Source organism: Tachyglossus aculeatus, chromosome 2 (assembly GCF_015852505.1).
Source record: "Tachyglossus aculeatus isolate mTacAcu1 chromosome 2, mTacAcu1.pri, whole genome shotgun sequence".
Classification (NCBI taxonomy): Eukaryota; Metazoa; Chordata; class Mammalia; order Monotremata; family Tachyglossidae; genus Tachyglossus; species Tachyglossus aculeatus.
The window spans coordinates 148,843,918-148,859,377 of NC_052067.1; the positions used below are offsets into that span (position 1 = coordinate 148,843,918).

Genomic DNA, 15,460 nt, shown 5'->3' on the forward strand with positions numbered 1-15,460 from the left:
ATATCCATAGAGTTTCCTTGGTAAAAATAAGGAAGTGGTTTACCATTGACTCCTTATGTGCAATCAAACGCTTAACACAGTGCTCCGCACACAGTAAGCACTCAATAAATACGATTGAATGAATAAATTTGAGTCGCCGCCCTCAACTCTTGACTCACCAGTATGAGCGAGTTTTGACTTTGTAGCAGGTTGCCTTCCACTTGCTAGCCACTAGCCAAGCTAGGAACAGAATGGGTAGGCCTCTGTTTGACTCTCCCTCCCTTAGTCAAGACTGCTAGAGTACTGGAAACTCTCCAGGTGTGACCTTGAGAGGGGAGAAAGAGGATATAGACCTGTGTTCAGATGACCCGGGTTCTAATCCCAGCTCCATCACTTGCCCGCTGTGTGATCTTGGGCAAGTTATTTGACTTCTCTTTATCTCAATTTCCTCACCTGTAACATGGGGATGAAATAACTGTTCTTCCTCCTACTTCATTCATTCACTCAATCATATTTATTGAGTGCTTACTGTGTGCACAGCACTGTACTAAGCATTTGGAAAGTACAAATCGGCAACATATAGAAATGGTCCCTACCCAACATTTTGACCTCAGCATGGGACAAGACAGTTTCCAATCTGATTACTTTGTTTCTACCCCAGCACTTAGTAGTAGTAGTAGTAATAAAAATGATACTAATAATGATATTTATTAAGTGCTTACTATGAATCAAGCACTGTACTTAGTGGGGTAGATACAAGATAATCAATCATTCATTCATTCAGTTGTATTTATTGAGTGCTTACTGTGTGCAGAGCACCATACTAAGCACTTGGGAGAGTGCGGTACAACAGACCCATTCCCTGCCAAGAGTGAACTTACAGTTAAGGGGGGGAGACAGAGATTAACATAAATAAATAAATAAAGCACAGACCTGGGAATCAGAAGACCTGAGTTCTAATATACCAGCTCTGTCAATTGCTTGCTATATGACCTTGGGCAAGTCACTTAACTTCTCTATGCCTCAGTTTCCTCAACAGTAAAATGGGGACTAAATCTTACTCCCCCCTACTTAAACTGTGAGCCCCATGTGGGACTGGGACCATATCCAACCCGATAAACTGGTATCTACCCCAGCACTTAGAACAGTGCTTGACACATAGTAAACATTTAATAAATACTGTAAAACAAATAAGCAAGCAAAATGCAGAGTGAAAAACCAGTGCTTATGGAAGAAGTGGGTGAGATGCAGTGTGGCTTAATGGATAGAGCATGGGCCTGGGAGTTAGAAGAGCCTGGGTTCTAATCCCGGCTATGCCACATGTCTGCTGTGGACCTTGGGCAAGTTACTTAACTTCTCTAGACCTCATTTACCTCATCTATAAAATAAGGATTAAGAGTGTGGGCCCATGTAATAATAATAATAATGGCATTTATTAAGCGTTTACTATGCGCAAAGCACTGTTCTAAGTGCTGGGGAGGTTACAAGGTGATCAGGTTGTCCCATGGGGGGCTCACAGTCTTCATCCACATTTTACAGATGAGGTAACTGAGGCCCAGAGAAGTTAAGTGACTTGCCCAAAGTCACACAGCTGACAAATGGTGGAGCCAGGATTTGAACCCATGACCTCTGACTCCAAAGCCCATGCTCTTTTCCACTGAGCCACGTTGCTTCTCTAGGTCAAGGACTGTGTCTAACCTGCTTAACTTGTGCTTAGAACAGTGCTTTGTACATAGTAAATCCTTAACAAATACCACAATTATTATTATATCATTAAGCTAGTATGCTACTTGTCCTTGGACGCTGTGCATACAGACATCACACATATATGCCCATTTATATATAAATCATTGTCCTGTTGGACACTACTGACACAGACGATGTCAATGACAGTGGAATTTCCAAAATAATAATGATGATAATAATGGTACTTACTGAGAGCTTACTATGTTGGGTAGGGACCATCTCTATATGTTGTTGACTTGTACTTCCCAAGTGCTTAGTACAGTGCTCTGCACACAGTAAGCGCTCAATAAATACGACTGAACGAATGTGCCAAGGACTGTCCTAAATGCTGGGGTAGATACAAGTTAATCGGGTTGGACACAGTTGTTGTCCCACGTGGGGCTCACACTCTTAATCCCCATTTTCAAGTTGAGGGACCCGATGCCCAGAGAAGTGAAGTGACTTGCCCAAAGTCACAGCTGACATGAGGCGGGTCAGGATTAGAACCCAGGTCCTTCTGACTCCCAGGCTCATGTGCTATCCACTAAGCCACCGGGGTTGTTTTGGTTTACTCGATTCTCCATCCCTGTGAAGCATGTGCTCAAATAGAGTCATTCCTTTTTCATTCGCCGTGTGTCATCCTGGCCAATCTCTGGCCATTGACTTCCCATTTTAGGCTGAGGTGCGGCATAGACTGAGGTTTTATTTTACAGTATCCTTAAGCTATTTCTTCTGTCCTCTTTGCTTTTGGTTTTGCAATTTCAGCTCACCCAACAGCAGCTGTTTAGGAATCCTGCTGTTGTTCACTGTCCTCTCATGTCCCATCCTGCTCAATATTCTAAAGTCTAATCTCATCTGCCCAGTTTTAGACCAAATTACCACAGCTGGAATGGCTTTGTTTGGGGCCAGGGGCCGGAGGGAGATACTGCAAAGGGGATGCTTTTACCAGACTTTTGAAAATGATCATTGGAAATGAAATTATAAAAGTGTGGTACAGGAAGTTGGGGCAATTTAACACTGCGTTTGACAAATCACCGTTAACATAAGATGATTCATTTTCTTTAATAGTTCATAGAAGACAAGAAACATTTTTTCCCTGTTAGCTAGAAATTTTGATGTCTATGCTCAATGAGATGCAGTGCATTTTTGAGGCATTTAGTGATTTCTGTCAGCAACTTTGTCCTTTTGAACCAAGCAAAACAAAGAATTCTTAACAGATCTCTTCAAATTACCGTCTCTATGTGGACAGCATGGTGTAGTGGATAGTGAACAGGCCTGTGAGTCTTGGGTTCTAATCCCAGCTCCACCACTGGTCTGCTGCCCGGATTATCTTTGTCCAGAAACGCTCTGGACATATTACTCCCCTCCTCAAAAATCTCCAGTGGCTACCAATCAATCTGCGCATCAGGCAGAAACTCCTCACCATGGGCTTCAAGGCTCTCCATCACCTCGCCCCCTCCTACCTCACCTCCCTTCTCTCCTTCTACTGCCCAGCCCGCAACCTCCGCTCCTCCACCGCTAATCTCCTCACTGTACCTCGTTCTCGCCTGTCCCGCCATCGACCCCCGGCCCACATCATCCCCCGGGCCTGGAATGCCCTCCCTCTGCCCCTCCGCCAAGCTAGCTCTCTTCCTCCCTTCAAGGCCCTGCTGAGAGCTCACCTCCTCCAGGAGGCCTTCCCAGACTGAGCCCCTTCCTTCCTCTCCCCCTCGTCCCCCTCTCCATCCCCCCATCTTACCTCCTTCCCTTCCCCACAGCACCTGTATATATGTATACATGGTTGTACATATTTATTACTCTATTTATTTATTTTACTTGTACATTTCTATCCTACTTATTTTATTTTGTTGGTATGTTTGGTTCTGTTCTCTGTCTCCCCCTTTTAGACTGTGAGCCCACTGTTGGGTAGGGACTGTCTCTATGTGTTGCCAATTTGTACTTCCCAAGCGCTTAGTACAGTGCTCTGCACATAGTAAGCGCTCAATAAATACGATTGATTGATTGATTGATTGATTGCTGCGTGACCATCTCCCCCATTCTACCTATATATTCAATCCGTCACCAAATCCTGCCAGTTCTATCTTCAAAACTGCTAAAATCTGCCCTTTTCTCTCCATCCAAACTGCTACCATGCTAATCCAAGCACTTATCCTATCTTGCCTTGCCTGCATCTGCCTCCTTGCTGACGTCCCTGCCTCCTGACTCTCCCTACTCCAGTCCATACTTCACTCTGCTGCCCAGATGATTTTTCTAAAAGTAATTCAGTCCAAATCTCCACATTCCCAAGAACCTCCAATGGCTACCCATCCACCCTCGTGTCAAACAGAAACTCCTTAACCACTGACTTTAAAGCAGTCAATCAGTTCATCTCTTCCTACCTCACTTCACTGATCTCCTATTCCAGTCCAACCCGCACACTCCACTCCTCTAGTACCAGTTTACTCACTGTTTCCTGATCTTGTCTCTCTCACCACCAACTCTTTAACCATGTCCTTCTCCCCCTAACCTGGAATATCCTCCAATTCCAAATTTACCAGACCAACATTCTCTTCACCTTTAAAGCCTTATTATGGTAATATCTTCTCCCAGAAGTCTCCCCAATTAAGCCATCTTTTCCCTGGCTCTCTCTTCCTTCCACCTCTAGACTGTAAGATCATTGTGGGCAGAGAATGTGTCTGTTTACTGCTATATTGTACTCTCACGATGTCTTAGTACAGTGCTCTGCACACAGGAAGAGCTCAATAAATATGATGCACTTGGATTTGTAACCTATAGGCATTCAATATTCTCCCCAGCCTCAACCCCACAGAACTTATGAATATAAATTTAAATCATATATTATAAATTTAAATTATATATATTTACATTCATGTCCGCCTCCCCCTCTAGACTGTAAGCTCGTTGTGGGCAGGGAACCTGTCTGCCAACTCTGTTATACTGTACTCTTCTAAGCACTTAGTCCAATGCTCTGCACATAGTAAGTGCTCAATAAATACCATTGATTGATTAAGATATCTTTTATTCAGATTCATTACTTGGTAGAGATTGGCTGTTATGGTTTACCTGGAGAAAAAAGGTAGAAGGAGCAATCCGTAGAAAGTCACTAAGGAAATCTACCAAGAAAGTCTTCTTTTGATGTTTTATTTAGATTTAAACAAAAAATATTGGTTCTATACAATACTAAAATATTGTATCCACAGTTAGGAAAATAACATTTTAGAGAAGGAGCATTTATTCAGACACTGTTGTTCTTGTCTAACTGAAATAACTAATCTACTCAAATTCAGGTACATTTGACAAATTTAGGCCACACTCCTTTAAACTGTATGCTTTCTGAGGGAACTCTGCTACACTGTACTGTCTCAATAATAATAATAATAATAGCATTTATTAAGCGCTTACTATGAGCAAAGCACTGTTCTAAGCACTGGGGAAGTTACAAGGTGATGAGGTTGTCCCACTGGGGGCTCACAGTCGTCACCCCCATTTTACAGATGAGGGAACTGAGGCCCAGAGAAGTTAAGTGACTTGCCCAAAGTCACACAGCTGACAAGTGGCGGAGCCGGGATTCGAACCCATGACCTCTGACTCCAAAGCCCGTGCTCCTTCCACTGAGCCACTCTGCTTCTCTAGTGGCTTCTCTTTCTCAAGTGCTTAGTACAGTGTTCTGCACATAGTAAGTGCTCAATAAATACAACTGACTGATGCTTTGATCTGACATTTCTTCTTGCTTCTAAAAAGAGCAATACGTTCCTGCTATATGGCACACACTTAAAAACCTTAGTCCTAAAAACATTTATACAGATGCCAGAGGTGCAAACATACTTTGAAAATAATGAAAGCCAAAAGTAGCCCTCAAACAGCTTTGCTTTTGGACTAAAATAGGACAGGCTTTGCAACCTAGCTTTGAGTCAAGAGCTCTGCATGATACCAAGAATGTTCAATAAATACTTGAGGATGATGGAAAAAAATTAAAGGGATAGGACACGACATTAGTTAATAGGGAATTATCCTCTCAGACAAACACAAGAGGGAGCATGGCATCAGGCAAGATTCTCTGCCAACTGGCAGGAAAATATGAAGAGGCAGAGACAGACAGAGAGAAAGCAGAAGGTAAAAGAAGAGAACGAGGCGGATGGTAGAAGTTCGCCAAATTTAAAGCAGCTCCCTGCTTCTATCCACCATGGAAGTCCAGTTATTTTTTCACAGAAGCACCTGGATCCTAATCCCAGTTCTGACATGTGTGTGACACTGCACAAGTCACCTAACTCTCTGTGCCTCAGTTACCAAAGCTGTAAAACGGGGATTAAGACTGGAAGCCCCATAAGGGACATGGACTGTGTCCTACCTGATTAACTTGTATTTACTCCAGAACAGTGCCTGGAATGTAGTAAGCGCTAAACGAATACCATGAAAAAATGATTTTAGTTATTTCATCCTCTCATATGGTCAAAGGAGCTTCAAATGAGCCTTTTTTAAACTTAATAGAGAACAGTGTAAAGACAGGGCTAAAGGTATGGTTCTTGAGGGGGATATTCTTGAGGGGATATTCTTGAGGGGGATATTGAGAATCAGCATGGCTCAATGGAAAGAGCCCGGGCTTTGGAATCAGAGGTCATGGGTTCAAATCCCGGCTCTGCCAATTGTCAGCTGTGTGACTTTGGGCAAGTCACTTCACTTCTCTGGGCCTCAGTTACCTCATCTGTAAAATGGGGATTAAGACTGTGAGCCCCCCGTGGGACAACCTGATCACCTTGTAACCTCCCCAGCACTTAGAACAGTGCTTTGCACATAGTAAGTGCTTAATAAATGCCGTCATTATTTTTATGGGAAGCAGCGTGGCTCAGTGGAAAGAGCTCGGGCTTTGGAGTCAGAGGTCAGGGGTTCAAATCCCAGCTCCGCCAATTGTCAGCTGTGTGACTTTGGGCAAGTCACTTCACTTCTCTGTGCCTCAGTTCCCTCATCTGTAAAATGGGGATGAAGACTGTGATCCCCCTGTGGGACAACCTGATCACCTTGTAACCTCCCCAGTGCTTAGAACAGTGCTTTGCACATACTAAGCGCTTAATAAATGCCATTATTATTATTAGTATTATATTCTATATTTTCCTTTGTCTCCCTGTTGTGCAAAGCTGAAGATCAAGGCTGTTCCCACTACTGTAGCTTGGTTTACTGACTAGTACCATTGAAACTCATTTTTGTGGTAGTTTCCTTTGGGGATATAAGTGACACAGCTATTTTGGAGGTAATAAGCATTCCATCCTATGAGAATACAAAATTCAATTAACATAAACCACCAGCTGGAAGTAATGCTAAACTAGAATGGATAAATTGGACATAAATGGCAAAATAAATAAATAAATGATGGCATTTGTTAAGCACTTACTATGTGCAAAGTACTGTTCTAAGCGCTGGGGGGATACAAGGTGATCAGCTTTTCCCACATGGGGCTCAGAGTCTTAATCCCCATTTTACAGATGAGTTAACTGAGGCTCCGAGAAGTTAAGTGACTTGCCCAAAATCACACAGCTGACAAGTGGCGGAGCTGGGATTAGAACCCATGACCTCTGACTCCCAAGCCCGTGTTCTTTCCACTGAGCCACACTGCTTCGCATTAAGTAGTTATTACATTTGGTTGCCTTTGACACTATACACCAACCCCTTCTCCTCGCAATGTTCTCTAACCTTGATTTCAATGTCCTCTCTTGGTTCTCCTCCTATCTCTCTGGCTGCCCCTTCTCAATATCCTCTAGCTTCCCCCTCTCTAAATGTGGGAGTCCAACAAGGCTCAGTTCTTTTCTCCATCTAATAATAATAACGTTGGTATTTGTTAAGTGCTTACTATGTGCCAAGTGCTGGGGTAGATACAAGGTAATCAGGCTGTCCCACATGGGGCTCACAGTCTTCATCCCCATTTTACAGATGAGGTAACTCAGGCACAGAGAAGTGACTTGCCCAAGGTCACACAGCAGACAGGTGGCAGAGCCGGGATTAGAACCCATGACCTCTGACTCCCAATCCTGTGCTATTTCCACTAAGCCACGCAGCTTCTGTTGCCAAATCCTGCAGGTTCTATCTTCACAATATTTTTAAAATATACTTCACTCTATCCAAGCTGCTACAATCCTAGTCACTTATATCCCACCATGACCACTGTAACAGCCTCTTTATGGACCTCACTGCCTCTAGTCTTTCTCTTCTGCAATCCATACTACATTCTTCTGCTCAGATCATTTTTTTTTAAAAGTGTTCTCTCCACTCTCAAAAACTTCTAGTGATCACCCATCCCTCTATGAATCAAAGAGAATCTACTTCCTATTAGCTTTAAGGCACTTTTCTACCTAACCTTGCTCACCTCCCACTACGTCTCTTCTCTAAAGGCAACCTACTCACTGTAGCTCGATTCCATGTCTCTCGCTGCCAACTCCTTGTTCATGTCCCCTCTCTGGCTTGGAATCAATGAATTCATCAATCATTCCTATTTAGCAAGTGCTCACTGTGTGCAGAGCACTGTACTAAGTGCTTGCGAGAGTACAATATATCATGTAACAGAGTTGGTCGAGACTGTCACTGCTCACGATGAGTTTACAGTCTAGAGGGGGAGGCAGACATTAATATAAATATATAAATTATGTATATGTGCAGAAGTGCTGTGGGGCTGGGAGGAGGAAGAATAAAGGGAGCAAATCAGGGTGACACAGAAGGAAGTGGGAAAAGAGGAAATGAGGGCTTAGTTAGGAAAGGCTTTTTGAAATTCCCTCCCTTCCGATTCAGGAGATCACCACTCCGCCCATCTACAAACTATTATCTTCTCCAAGGAGCCTTCCTTAACTAACCTCTCATTTCTCCTTCTTCCTCGACCCCCCGACTCCTTCGTTGCCTCTGTACTTGGGTCAGTACCCTACTCACCCTTACTGTTAAGAACTGAGATTACAATAGAGAATACAATTGTTTACCTGTGGTATCTAAAGTATTAATGTGGAAAGAATGTATTTACTTCTGAGGCTTGAAATAGATTGATCTTGGCAGTCACCACTCTGGATTTTCCCAAGACATCAGTTAATATATCGATGATATTTATTAAATGTCTTTTAGTGCTGAATGAAGTAAGGAAGTAAGCATTTGGGAGAATGGAACAAAAGGAGACATATGTTCTCAGCCCTTAAGGAGTTACAGACAATAGACTATATATAATTTAAAACAGGAAGAACAAGGCTATAGCAAGGAGTAATACAAACAATCAAGCAACAGGATTTATTGACTGCAGCACACAGAAATTCCTTACCACCAGCTGTGAGGCACTCAATCGCCTTGCCCAATCCTACCTTATTCATTCATTCATTCATTCAATCGTGTTTATTGAGCGCTTACTGTGTGCAGAGCACTGTACTAAGTGCTTGGGAAGTACAAGTTGGCAACATATAAAGACGGTCCCTATCCAACAACGGGTTCACAGTCTAGAAGGGGGAGACAGACAACAAAACAAAACATGTAGACAGGTGACCTCATCTTGCTGCTTTCCTACTACAACCCAGCCTACATGCTTGCGCTCTTCTAATGTTAACCTCACTGTACCTCGATCTCATCTGTCTCCCCACTGACCTCTCACTACATCCTGCCTCTGGCTTGGAATGTCCTCTCTCTTCACATCTGACAGACAATCACTCTACCCCACTTCAAAGCTTTACTAAAGGCACACCTCCTCCAAGAGGCTTTCCCTGACTAAGCCCTCCTTTCCTCTTCTCCCACTCCTTTCTGCATCACCCTGACTAGTTCCCTTTATTCATTCCCCCTTCCCAGCCCCACAGCACTTATGTACAGATCTGTAATGAATTAATTTACTTACATTAATGTCTGTCTCCCCCTCTAGGCTGTGAGTTCACTGTGGCAGAGAATTACTTTTATAATGTCTTCTCCCTAGCACTTAGTACAGTGTTTTGCATACAGTAAGCACTCAATCGTGAGCCCCATGTGGGATAAGGACTGTGTCCAACTTGATTAGCTTGTATCTACCCAAATGCTTAGAACAGACACATAGTAAGCACTTAAATACCACCACCATCATCATCACCAGCTCAGGGGATTCAACTGACAGGTTAAATTGAGTCCCTCCAATCAATCAATCGTATTTACTGAGCGCTTACTGTGTGCAGAGCACTGTACTAAGCGCTTGGGAAGTACAAGTTGGCAACATATAGAGATGGTCCCTACCCAACAGTGGGCTCACAGTCTAGAAGGGGGAGACAGAGAACAAAACAAAACATATTAACAAAATAAAATAAATAGAATAAATATGTACAAATAAAATAGAGTAATAAATACATACTCCTCTAATCAGATCTGGCTACACATGGTGAGCACTCAACAGGCCAATTCTCCCAGGAATCATGCCTGGGAGAACTAATCACAAACGAATGTTTTCATTGGAGGATTCTGAAAAACAAACATTGCCCACAAGCCATTCATTGGAAGGCAAACCCTACATCACTATCAGACACATGGTTTGTTGGGTAGAGAGGAAGAATCAGCAGATTTAGCAGTTTATAATTGTGGTATTTTGAAGTGCTTACTATGTGCCAAGAGCTATATGGAGCGCTGAGGTATATACAAGATCCCACATGGGACTCACTAAATAGGAGGAACACCTGTACTGAATCCCCATTCTACAGATGAGGGAACCCCATGGGGCACAGAGAAATTAAGTGACTTGGCTAAAGTCACACAGCAGGTACAATGGTAGAGCTCTGTCAGTTGAATATAATAATAATAATAATAATTGTGGTATTTGTTAAGCTCTTTCTGTGTGCTAGGCACTGTTCTAAGTGCTGGGGTGGATACAAGCAAATCAGGTTGGACACAGTCCCTGTCCCACCTGGGACTCACAGTCTCAATCCCCATTTGACAGATGAGGTAACTGAGGCACAGAGAAGTGAAGTGACTTGCCCAAGATCACACAGCAGACGTGAGGCAGAGCCAAGATTAAACTCCCGGCCCACGCTCTATCCACTACACTATGAGAGCTGAAAAACAGTGAGGAGTCAAGGATGACGCCAAGATTGTGGGCACATAGAACAGGGAGAATAATGACGTTATTAACATTAGCCACAAGAATAAAGTTCTTTGGTATACTTCTAAACCATGAATTTACTCTTAAGAGTCCCAATTCAGATTACACTAAAGATTTACTCTAGCCAGGCACTTAAACTTCATAAAAGAAATCCTTCTGGAAGAACTCTTTTATTAAAACCACTGGATATTTGCTGATTGTTTCAAATTTGTTTTACTGAACTGAGGGTATAGTTCAATGTTTCACAGGGGAAGCCTAAAGAACAGAAAAACAAATTAAAAATATGAAGTGCCGTTAGTTCTTTTAGATAGTGCCTAAGGTATTATTTTAACAGCAATAAAATTTCCTTCCTCTAAAATTAGAGTGAGCTGAAATTTTCTATTGCAATGCAGAGCCACAATTTAAATATCACTGAATACTTCTTCAATATTTTAAGCACTCAAATGATATAACAAAGTTCAAGAATCCCTGCATGGCCTAGTGGATAGAGCACAGACCTGGGAGTCAGTCGGACCTGGGTTCTAATCCTTGCTTCGCCACTCGTCTCCTGTGTGACCTTGGGCAAGTCACTTGACTTCTCTGTGCCTCAGTTACCTCATCTGTAAAATGGGATTTAAGACTGTAAGCCCCATGTGGAACAGAGGCTGTGTCCTGCCTGATTAGCTTGTATCAACCCCAGTGCTCAGAACATTGCTTGACACATAGTAAGAGCTTAACAAATACCAACACCATCACCATCATTATTAGTATTATTATAATTAACATTCTTAAAGGTTGCATAAACATGTGACACCTAATCCAAAAGTCCCAGGTTAGACTTTGAACACTAGATCATTATAACTGCCATATTTCTCATTATCGATAGATCTTCCATAGCATCTTCTACTCTCTATAGCCCACTGGAACATCTTGTTCAAAAAGGAATAGATGGGCAACCATTTGGTCTATACAATTAGATTTGAATGAAACCATTAGGTTTTATATTACATCATCTGACAGAGGAAAGAAGGATTATCATACATTAAATATTGTAGATTTTTGCCTTGAACTTAAAAACTAAGCCAAATGCAAAGATACTTCTAATTCTGTGATGTAAACTACTTGAAACTTACGATTACACATTATTTTTTCCTCTAAATAAGAGAAACTTTAACTCCCAGGCAAATAAGCAGTGTGGCTTAGTGGAAATAGCACGGGCTTTGGAGTCAGAGGTCATGGGTTCAAATCCCGGCTCTGCCACTTGTCAGCTGTGTGACTTTGGGCAAGTCACTTAACTTCTCTGTGCCTCAGTTGCTTCATCTGTAAAACGGGGATTAAGAACTGTGAGCCCCACATAGGACAACCTGATCACCTTGTATCCTCCGCAGCAATTAGAACAGTGCTTTGCACATATTAGGCGCTTAAATGCCATTATTACTATTATAAGAACCAGAAAAATAGAACTTATTTTTCTGACTATTCAGGAATCAAGAATTATTTAGGACTTAAGTGCATAGGTGAAAAAGAAGGGAGGGAGAGACTCAAGAATTCTTGATGCTCTGGTACACTATCATTAATAAATTCAGGAATTTAGAAACCATCTCTAGAACTATTTGGGAAGCAGCATGCCTTTGTGGAAAGAGCACAGGCCTAGGAGCCAGAGGACCTGGGTTCTAACCCCAGTTCTGTCACCTGTCTGCTGTGTGACCTTGGGCAAGTCACAACTTCTCTGTACTCAGGTTTCTCATCTGTAAAATGAAATACTTTTTCTCCCTTCTTCTTAGATTGTGCACCACATGTGGGACAGGGACTGAGTCCAACCTGATTATCTTGTATATACCCCAGGGTTTAGTACAGTGCCTGGCATATAGTAATAACCTAATAAATACCATTAAATATATACGCGCATGTGTGTGTGTATTTATATAAGCATATATAGATAGATAATAAACATCATTCATATAGTGTTTCTTGAAACAGTCAACTAATTTTCTACTATTGGGGAATGCTTTCTGAATGAACCATTCCATAAACATTCCAAAAATAACTGAAATATTGCCTGATCTTAAATCAGAGAAGGAACGAAGGCATAAAACTAAATAAATTTCAATTGATGAAAAGTTTCAAAATCAACGAATGGACAACCTAAATGATCAACACCCTCAACAGGTTAAGTACTGGAGTGAGGTTTAATGACAGATATTTTAGGTTAATTGGGCTACCAATGGCTCGTTGATTTATTTCTTAACTTGCAATCTTTAAGATTTTAGTTTTCTGCATTTTAAATACAACCACATAAAAGTTCAACTGCTTAACTTTTTAACAAAACAAGTGATTTTCTTTATATATACATATTAATATTTGCATAATCTCAAATTAGAACTTTATGGGATCCAGGTTCCCAAACAGGAAAGTATTTTATGATTATAGAATAAAATTAATAATATTAAATAATAATAGTGGTATTTATTAAGTACTTTACTAAATGGCAAGAACTATATTAAGCCCAGGGGTTTATACACTATAAGCAACTGAGACACAGTCCTCCTGGTCTAATAACAGGGCTCTAAGTCTAAACGGGAGGAAGAACAGGTATTTTAATACTATTTTACAGAAGAGGAATCAGAGGCCCAGAGAAGGTCATTCATTCATTCAATCGTATTTACTGAGCTCTTACAACAAATAGAGATGATCCCTGCCCACAATGGGCTCACAGTCTAGAGGTGGGGAGACAGACATCAATACAACAGGCATCAATCTAAATAAACAGAATTATAGATATGTACATATGTACATAAGTGCTGTGGGGCAGGGAGTGGAGGAATAGCAAAGGGAGCAAGTCAGGGTGATGCGGAAGGGAGTGGGAGCTGAGGAAAAGTAGGGCTTGGTCTGTGAAGGCCTCTTGGAGGAGGTGAAGGGGGGAAAGAGTGATTGTCTGGCAGATATGAGGAGGGAGGGCATTCCAGGCCAGAGGAAGAACGTGGGCCAGGGGCCGGCAGCGAGACAGGAGAGATCGAGGAACAGTGAGAAGGTTAGCACCTTCTTCTACAGTGATGGAGAGCTGTAAAGCCAGTAGTGAGGAGTTTTTGTTTGATGCAGAGGTGGATTACATGATTTGCCTATGGTGACATAGGTGTTAAGGAGCAAAGCAGGATTAGATCCCAGACCCCCTGAGTCCCAGTCCCAATGCTCCAACCACTAGGGCTCTTTCCTCTAGATTTTAAACTCGTTATGGGCAGAGAATGTATCTACCAACTCTGTTGTACTGTCCTCTCCCAAGTGCTTAGTACTTTGCTCTGCACACAGTAAGCACTCAATAAATACCATTGATAGACAGGGTTTGTAGCAAGTAAAATTATCATCACAGTTTCCAAGGGTGCTCTCTCAAAGTACGAATTTAGACTAGAAAATACTTAATACCATAATCTTTCTGGAAATTTCCCAAAACATCAACTACACTCCTTTTAACACAGAATTATTCATTTTGTTTATCCAATTTATTTTAGAGAATCACACAATAGAAGATCAGCACTGAAACCCATTTTACATTTACTTTGATGTAGAATAAGAGATAAAATCAGCACAGATCTAGAATGGCATTCAGGCTATTATTTTTATTCACTTAGATGCCATTTCAGAAGGACAGAGAACGTCTCTGATGGTTTTACTTCTGTATCATTCGTGTGTATTACAGTGCTGGTTGCTAGGAAACACCCATGGATTCTGAATCAGGTTTGGGGAATGAACTCAAAAGTTAGCTGAATTCTGGCATACAGAGGCAACATTGATAAAAGAAGAATTGTTTCTGTCTTACACAATTGAAGATAAAGTAAGTTACTTATGGGATAAACATGGCCCTTAATCAAGTTTTGCATTTAGGTGTAGGACAGCAGGAAAGTCTTTATTCAGAGTAATGGGAGGTAAAGATAAAATGGTTAAACTGTTAAACGCAATTTAGCCGATAACTGCAACAGATTTGCCAACAAATCTAAAGCTGCTACCATTCAGCAAACAATATTTCTCTATTAATGACTGGATTAGGCTCTTCACTGGTCTCCCAGTCTCTACCCTGCACAACCCAAAGTTTTCCTCACCTCACACCCCTCAATGTCTCCCTGTGTCTCTGCATCAAACAAAACTCTTCCCAATAAGCCTTAAGGGTCTCCATCATCTTTGCCCCACCTTCCTTAAAAGCTGTTTTTATTTGCAATTCCCCAACTTAGTCCTTCCAAGCCAACACCTTTAGATTCATTACACCTCTTAGATTCCACAGTATGGTAAATTCCTTAGGGAAAGGGTCACATCTACTTTATTGGACTCTACCAAGTGCTTGGAACTGTGCTCTGCACACAAGCAAGTGCTGAATAAGTAGCATCATGGAGAAGCAGTATTGCCTAGTGGATTCAGCACAGGACTGGGGGTTAGAAAGACCTGGCATCGCCACTTGTCTGCTGTGTAACCTTGGGCAAGTCTTGCGACTTCTCTGTGCCACAGTTACCTCATCTGTAAAATGGGGATTAAGACTGTGAGACCTATGTGGGACAGCAGTTGGATCCAGTCAGACATGATTAACTTGTATCTACCCCAAAACTTGGAACAGTGCTTGGCACCTACAATAAGCACTCAACAAATACCATTAAAAAAATGCAGTGCATGACTGATTGTTCATATAATACAAACCCACTTCCTGGGCCTCCACCTCACCTGTCC

At 41.9% G+C, this 15,460-nt stretch overlaps 1 protein-coding gene and 1 long non-coding RNA gene across 2 annotated transcripts in view; one reads left to right on the forward strand and one right to left on the reverse strand.

Moving 5' to 3' along the window:
• Positions 1-15,460, reverse strand: part of SLC2A13 (solute carrier family 2 member 13) — a 481,564-nt gene that overhangs the window by 293,436 nt on the left and 172,668 nt on the right. The window lies entirely within an intron of this gene.
• The window catches only part of LOC119945498, a 39,900-nt gene continuing 38,964 nt past the window's right edge, over positions 14,525-15,460 (forward strand). Inside the window, exon 1 of the long non-coding RNA XR_005456240.1 lies at positions 14,525-14,579. This is a non-coding gene — a long non-coding RNA (uncharacterized LOC119945498). The remainder of the gene's footprint in view (positions 14,580-15,460) is intronic.